Genomic DNA, 9,560 nt, shown 5'->3' on the forward strand with positions numbered 1-9,560 from the left:
TTTTAATTATAATTATTGATTGTTATATTATTCTCATTCACTACTGCTGGATGTACAGCGATTGGCAGCGTTGGCGTATCCAATTCCGATTTCTGAATTTCCGACTGGATTCGTCGTAGCGACTTATACGCGCTAAATGCCTAAAACCCCGAAATTCTCTATATTTCTATCGCGTATTCGCGTCCAGATAGTAGTCACTATATAATATAATAAATAGTCCCGTTTCGCGCTGATTTCAACGACGAGAAATGAATTTTTTTTTTTTTTTTCGTTTTCATTTTCATTTTGTCTGCTTTATTTAAATCAGCACGAACACAAGGTTTTGAATGTTTTGATGGTCCCCGAAAAAATCACGAATTCCTATAAAGTGGTCCTACAACAATGTTAATTAGTGATCCTCTTTGTAAAATATGACATTGTTGAAGTTTATGCGGTTGTTTTTTTCGTGACTCTTCTTAATTCTTACACTCCGTTTCCCTGACGCTACCAATCCCGTGATTGGCGGTGGTTCACGACATTTGGTCCAAGCGTGTAAGTCAAATAAGCACTAAGTACGATCTATATAGGTCTGTACCTACGCGTGTCTGTAACCGTGGCCGACCCCGCGCGGTTTATGAATAGAAGTACCGCGCGCGCCGTGTACGGCGTGTCTGTGCGACCGCGACGTCTGCGTGCTACATCGTTTGTTGTCGCCACGTCCACGTCCTCTGTTATTCGTTTTCGGTTTTCCGGACGTCAGCGCCGCGACAGACGTCACCGTTCGGGCGTCATCGCGATGGAAACGGGCTCGAAATAACGTCGCGCGCATCCGCCGTATTGCAGATCTGATCGACGCCGTTGTCGCGAGTCGCGACATTAATAATAATACGCAGTGTCCGGACTATGAATAAAAATTCAGCCCGGCAAAACTATTTTACCGACCTTTAAATTTGTCTCGTCCTTGATATGTTGTATAGTGATTTTTTTTATACCTTAATAATTATTTATACTATAAGTGCATGCATTGTTTTGAACTATTTGAAGTTTTATAAAAAACCGAGGACGATATCACCCAAATTAGTGCCTAATTACTAATAAACAAAACAACTCATATTTTTTGTACTTATAAAAGCATAATATATAAATTTATCGAATATAAAAAAAATTTCTTAGTTTTTTTTATCTACCCAGTAAACCATTTAGATTTTTTAAAATGTCATTTATGTCCAACATGGCAACATTAGTTCAATTTATTGTTTTCTACAGTGCTAAAGCAGGAATTCCTCTAATTATCTACCGGAGAAAATCTAGATCCCCCCTCCCGACCAAGGCATAATAATTTGCCATTGATAATACGTATTATAATAAATAATAATATAATATTATGGTCGTCGCGGCGTTAATAATAAAATATTATAATATCATAGTCGTAGTCGCTTTATATTACAACTTGCAGTTTGTAGGGCGTTCAATTTCGATTTTCGATTAGGTCATTAGGTGCGCCACCGCAAAAGTTCTCATCGATTGCCCTGAGTGGCAGTGGAAATACTTTATGTTAGTAAATTAGTGCCAAAAACGATAAAAAATATAACATATAAACGGATAAAATATACATACGTAGTATATGTAAAATTACGATATAACAATTATTAGTATATATATATAGTTGTATATTTACGTATGCATCCAGAAATAGTATGGTAGGGAGTGAAGCGGGGATATGTCGCTCCATGATTCTCCTCGGACGTCATTATACGCATGGCTAAATATATTATAAATATATATGTACGTACGTGATACAGGCATATACATAAACGAAATTAGATTAATATATAATTTATAAACAAAGGTGCCTAATTGATAAAATCGATGGGAGTGAAATAGAACCGCATATAATATATACGATAATATACATTTTGATGGGAGTATGGGACATATAGAGCCTTAGGTGGGGAGATTACCTTTCGCCTTTATTCGTCAAATCAATATACATAAAATTATGTATTAATTAATATATTACCTATGCACTATTTATACTATTATGATATTTCAAATATAAAAAGAAACTTATTAAGTTTATAGTATCATTAGTATCATCACACATACATAAAATATTTTAATAATTAATATTTATTTCCTACATAAAAAATAATAATATATATTCACAAATCATAATATTAATAATAATTTCTATAAATGTTTAAAAAATTTTATTTTGGTTTAAACACATACCTAATTGTTAATCTGTACTTATGTCTTATTGTTATAATAAATAAATATAGCCAACATATATATATATATATGATGTTATGAAATAAAAACAGGCACAGGTATAATAATAAAAAGAGTTATGAATTTATGATATTATATAAACTTAATAAGTTTGTTTTCACATTTGAAATAAATTAATTTCAAAATTATTTAGATTGCAAACTTATAATGGATATTTATTATAAATTGTATTTAAAAAGTTTCTTTAAATGTGTGTGTAGACTATAGGTAATAAATGACTGAGATAAAATATAATATAATTATATAGATATTTAAACTAATTTTGTTGCATATATTTATAATCTAATAGTAAGTAGGTATTCGATCTAGTATTTTTAAACAATAATGGCAAATACTTTGCGATTTATGGGTGTTAATTTTATTATTAATATTATGTTAAACAGAATAATGGGCTAAATATAATTATTAATTATAATCATTATAAATTCTTATATTACGATGTACATATATATAATATATTTAAAAAAATGTTGTGTGGCTATTTTTTTTAACTCAAGGTTTTTTTACGTATAGTAGATAATATTTTTTTTCAAAAGCCTCCCCTTTCATAATTCAACCTTGTGCCTGTAACGATGTCCAGTCAATAAATATCAATTAATTGATAGCGCGTAAATTGATCCCGGGCGAGTGGGCGACTATTATAGACTATACTACAACAATTTGTAGCGTCGTATAGAATTTCACATTTAACTTAAAAAATATATAATACATTTGACATTATTAATATATATTATGATATAATATGTTAAAAAAATAAATACAATTATTTAAAAAAAATAACTATAGTACCTAATAAACATTACAAGTCACGATTAAGATTTAACTAAAAAAATAACACAACAAACTTGACGATAATAAGAAGTAGGGAAACTACGATATTGAGCATGTAATTGGGAATTATGTGCTTTACCTCTGAGATTATCTCCTATCGTTTTATTTTCATAATTTAATTAAATTTTTTGGAGTTTAGTACTTTAATGTTTGTAATTTTTTTTTGATGGTTCAAATTTCAATCTCTGTACATAATATATTATTCTTTTTACATCCTTTATTTTGTCACGTAATTATAAACTTTCATATTGATAGGTGCAATGTGGAGTTAAACATTGTAGGAAAACAATTGTGTAACATTTCTACAGACTGATTTCCACATTTTTGTAGAGAAATTAGGTTTTCTCCTTTTTTTGTGTATAAGTGACCAATCAAATTTCCTTTAAAATAATCTATTAATGTTAAAATTAGGTCACTGACTGGCACTACTAGGTTATAAATTTATAATTTTAACACAAAAATGATTTCAAAAATTAATAATCAATTCGTAGTAATTTGTATTTTTTAACCACAAATTTGGAATTTGTTACACAAGTCACAAATATAACCACCAAAAACCAATTTTATATTAACAGGCAAATATTATAAAAAAAAAAATTAATTTTAATAAACATTAAAATGAAGTAATTGACGACAAAAAACTAATTTTATTAATATTATAAAAAACACATTTTTTTATGATAAATACAGAATGTATATAACTACAAATTATTATGAATTGGTACTTATTTTTGAAACCAAATTTGTATTTAAAGTATAATTTATAACCTAGTGGTGCCAGGGACAACGAACTACTGAAATGCGTAATAAAAAGAGGACCAGAAAAATCATATGATTCAGCATGAAATTCTATACGACACTACAAATCGTTGTACTGTGAATTGTTGCCTGCGATCAATTTACGCACTATCAATTGACAATTGGTTCCTCTTCCTATTGTTTGTCCACTATATATTGACCTATATGGCTATATCCATCTACAACTGTGCATATTATTGTTAATTATTGATTATCTATTTATTATTAATTACTAGGACCTAGGTATAAAATTAGAAATGCTATAAAAACTATCTAAATACATCTAAAAATACCCTAATAATATCAATATAATAGGCTCGTTCAGGTATTCAATCATGTAGGTAAGTGATAAGAAAATTATGGTTTAACTTTGGGTATTTTTTAACACTAATTTATCTTAACTACACTAAAAATAACACAAAAACAAAATACCAAACGTTAGCCACATAGAATAATAAAATAGTATACAAATAAAAGCAATTGCGATGTATCTTTAATTGACTAATTAGTTATTATTTGTTTGAATCCCAGTAATATATTAAACTGATTATCAATGGAGATAGATATAGATGTTATTTTATTCATATAATATTAACCGTAATCAGTATTAAGAAAAATATATTTCTTGATATAATATTTTAAACCCCTAATTTACAGGCTCGTACAAACACTTTAACACATAGATACTTACATATATACAATAAAATTACCTGAAAATGAAAAAAATAAAAAAATAGTTATCTTCAAAGTAGGTATATTTTTCATGGGACGAATTATGAACTAAAAATACGTATAGGTCTAGAAGATTTAAAAAAAATGCATTATCACTAAAATCTGAGCTCTATAGTTAATATAGTTATAGTTATAGTTTTGCATAAATACAAAATATGTTCAAAGATCAATATTATGAATGGATTTAAATGCTCTAAAAAACAAGAAAAATGCCTCAAAAATACAATTTAATGCACTCATAATAGAATTTTTTTTTAGATGCACTAAAAAATGATCTTAAAATTATTTTTAACATTAAAACAATTTGTTTGATTATATAAGTTCTTATTCTTAGGTACTAATTATTCATACATAATACATCGTACTATTCGCATGCATGTATGTGACCTAAGTTTCTACACGTGTCAACAATAATTTCACAATTATCTGATCGGTAAAAACATAATAAATTATAAAAATAGAATTACGACATATTATAAGATAAATATAATTAAATATAATTTTATTCTTTTAGAATTAATGTTAATTAAATTTTTATTGAATTTTATTCATTCCCATATAAAAATGACTTTAAACATAAAAATGCACTAAAAATTTCAACAAATGCAAAATAAAAGTTACAATTTTTAATTCCTTGATGTATGAAACGAACTTTATGTTTGGAGAGCAATTTGCTTTCAAATCCATTCCCTAGTCATAATTCATAACTTTTGAGTTAAAATTGACTTGTCGTAGAATGGAATAGGTTTGTCATATAAATAGGCAATAGTTTAAAGCTTAAAATTAATCTAAATATTTTGTAAATTATAGTAGGTCCCTAATACATATAAGAGTTTCACGTTCATGGAATAATTTTGAATTACAACAAAATAATTATAAAATCATTATTCTTTGTTCAAAATGTAATAATGTTTTAAATTTCGTCAACATTTAAACTTGAAATGTCTAAAAAAATAATTGTACTTATGTATTTTAGATTCTGAGTGGAGCGATGAATGTATTGATTTTACAATGATGTGTTTTTTTTTATCTGAAGTGACTTTTTATAGAAGAAAAATTGCTTCGATTTTTAATATCAATATTTTTTTTGGCAAGAAAGTGAATTTTATTGGTACTTCAGGCGTCGAAATAAAACATTCACATTTTTTTCTATGTTATTTTAATTTATTCAATAATTTGTATAGTGATTTTCACCAATTATTCATATTTGTAATTACTAAACATGGAATGATTATAAAAATATTTTAACACTTTTAAAGCTATTTATAGGCATGTGAAATTTTCAATTTATTTTTACTTATTGTTGACAAAAATATTTATACTTGGTAAAGAAAATGTAAATTCAAGGCGCCTTGTAAGTTGTTATAATTTATTTAATATATAATATTTTTTATAGAATACAAGAAAAAATATTGAATTACAATATATACATAATTTTTATTTATAGAAAAAAATACTAAAAAATGTTTTAAATATTTTTAAATAGCTCAAAAATAAAACCCAAAATATTTTGAAAATTATAATATGTAATAAGATGTTAATATAAACATTTGGTTGGTATCTACATTCTATTGTTAATTGTTTTTGTATTAAGTACAATAAAATAAAATAATTTATTTTGTCAAAGCTGGTATTATGTTAAAATTTTCGTACTTTCTTAAGTTACCTTTTTGTTTTAGGCAGTTATTTAGAAAATTCCTGGGAATTTGTTTCTTTTATTCTTTGGGCCCCATAAGTTTCGAATAGAAAATATATTGATGTTTAAAATTGAAGCATTTCTACTGCTCTGAGAGGCGGTAACAGGTATAAAAAAAAACACAGCCAAATCTCGAGACACAATGCTTTGAAATTTTACGTTCCATGATCAATGCATTATTAAATACAATTTTCTAACATGCAAGATTACAATATTATTACACATTATTTTAAGCACAAATATGAGTGTATCACTGTATCAATAAATCGCATCGAAAGGTTAAGATATTCTTTAAAGTTTGCCTTCCTGCCCCATAAATATATGTATACTAATTAATATAATAATAAAAGGTTATTTTTTATGTACGCTAAACTATAATTTTTATAATTAAATTATACATTTTTTTGAATTCTGATTTTTGGAATTATAAGTATAGGTACTATTTAAATTAAATAAAAATTGTACAGTCAATAATTAGTCAAGAATACTGCTACTAGAAGGTTAGTCTCGATTGTAAGTATACCTATTATATGTAACAATATATTTATAGAGATCTTAAAATGCCAACTTTTAAAGGAGCCGCTTAACAATGTATGTTTAAAAGACCACGCAAAAGCTCTTCAGTACTTAAACCCATTAGTTTTAGCTCTCTCCTTTCAAAACATCCCTAATGTAGTTAATAGGCGTATAAAACGATAATGGACCTTTTAAAATAATTCCTTTTAAAGTCAAAGATTTTAAAAATAGTGACTGCGCCTTGCACGGAATGAACTAATTCTTTATCTTTTCATGACTTTTAAATTTAATCTATATTTAATATTGTATCACCTAAATGCATAGTAGATTTTGAGTAGGTATGTCATGTAATGAAATCATTGCCGACTGCCGCATAGGATATTAAGAATAAATTTAAAAATGCACACATATCAATATATCATTGTAAAACCAAAACAATCATCGCCTCGCACAGATTTTAAAAGTAGGTATACCGAATAAAAGTCTAAACAGGGCTGGCAAATGTATGGTATATTTAATATATGGTTTAAATGCAACACATTCATATCTAATAGAATACAACATATTATAACTAATCGTTAGTCAAAACAACAATTTTATTTTAACAAGTTTTTGGTAAATATTTTTTTTTTAAAGTAATAATCATATTTATACAATTTTACCATGTGTTTATAAATATAATAATGCGTATTATATTAGATATCTATTTGTTATTCATAGTTATTCAGTGGTAGTGGTGGATATGATACTTCTTAAAGGGGACCGTAATTAAAAACAAATTTTGGTGGGAGAGGGGTCTACATTTTTTCAAATATACTATACACTTATCAAGTATAGTGTATATATTCAGATGTATACATTTCTTATACTTTTTTTAACAATTATTTAAGGGTGTAGGATCGATTCAAACTACTGCACATCACTTTTATACCAAAATTTTTTTATGGGTGATTGGTGGAAAAAAATCTTACCTACATAACTTTTTTGAATTTTTTCAAAAGTTTTTAAAAACTGTTGTCGAAAGTTCCTCTGCAGGATTTCGTGATTTTTTTTGTAATATGGAGGGGGCTGTAGAAATATTTCTCCAGAGAGGGACCCGGATTAGGAAAAATTGTAATACTTAGTTCAAATAATATTTTTACAGAACTTAAAAAAAAACCATGAGGGATTTACTTCCACATTTTCCCGTGTATACGTGATATACGCTTGTAAAATAATAACGATTCTACCGATTATTATTAGTGACCAGTGGACGTATTATTATAATATTGCTTATCACCAACCACAATGTAAAATATACTGTTGTCTTATCATTCCATATACTATAATATATTAATATGTATAGGATCGTAGGATATTGGAAGATTATTGGAAAAAAAACCATATTTTTATTTAATTTTGCTATATGTTTACATTGATTATTTGCAGCCAGTGAAGCGGATGACGGTGATGTTTATTTTATTTATTCCAAGAAGACTGTTAATATACAAGCGTCGCGACTTTATACGTTCTCTCTTTTCCGCTTACCATTCGCCCACAGTTTACTTGTTAGACGTTATAGTCGCCAATCGCCATTGTCCATTTATAATTGTTATTCGCTTCGTTTGCGTATACATATTAAAATTGTAAAGCTTTTTGGTTTTATTATAAACAAAAATGTATTATACATAAATTGAAAAAGAAAACTAAAAACAAAGGGAGAAAATTACAAATCTCTATAAATGGCTCTATTAAAGAGCCAAATTATACTAAAAATCGATCATACATATATATAATTATTATATAAATACTTGGTGAACATTTCAAGGTTCTATAGATATTCATTTTTACATTAAATTTAGAAAAAAATTGATTTTGCGTAAATATAACTGTTAATTTTTTTTATTTATCTAGATTTTTTTTCTTTTCTTTTACCAAATATAAAACTAGATCCAATTTCCAACTAGAAATTACCCTTAAAGTTTAAGATTGAAGCTTTTTTTTTGCTCCCAAAGGTAATGCCAGACACACACACACAACATCATTGTAAAATCTATACATTCATCGCTCCAATCAGAATCTAAAATGTTGATGTTTCATTTTAACAAGTTATAAGCTGTGTGCATATAGGTATAGTGTATAGATATAGTTAAACGGATCAACCTTAACCTATATACAAAACGTGTATGCCAAACACATTTTCGGCTGTCAGCAAATATTTTTGCCAAAACTTCAGTGTTCAATTTAATGTTAAATAGTATTTTTAATGTGTACGTCAAACGTGGTAGTGTACTAGTGTGTAGTTTTAGATGGTTTAGCTATTTAGTATAATCATCACCTTAGACATCATAATACGAGTACTTTAGTCTTACAAACTGAGACACGGAATATAGCTAATGACTATATATATACTTATTATGCAATTCATTATAATGATATATTTTGAGTATACCTATAGCTAATAGATTCTTTCAATCTTACAAGACGGTGCAATAATAATCAAGTTACAAAAATTAACGTTAAACTAAATTTTAATTTTGAATTTTAAAACATATATGTCATATATAATATTATAAATAGATAATATGTTATATGTTATACTTATACGGTAATTAGGTGTAATTATCTATATATTATTACGATAATACGATGTGTAGGTAGTAGGTAATAAACTAATACATTTTTATATAGCTAGATTTATATCAATTATTTTATAATGAAATTATATTCATACACA

The sequence above is a fragment of the Rhopalosiphum padi genome, chromosome 2, assembly GCF_020882245.1.
Source record: "Rhopalosiphum padi isolate XX-2018 chromosome 2, ASM2088224v1, whole genome shotgun sequence".
Taxonomy (NCBI): domain Eukaryota; kingdom Metazoa; phylum Arthropoda; class Insecta; order Hemiptera; family Aphididae; genus Rhopalosiphum; species Rhopalosiphum padi.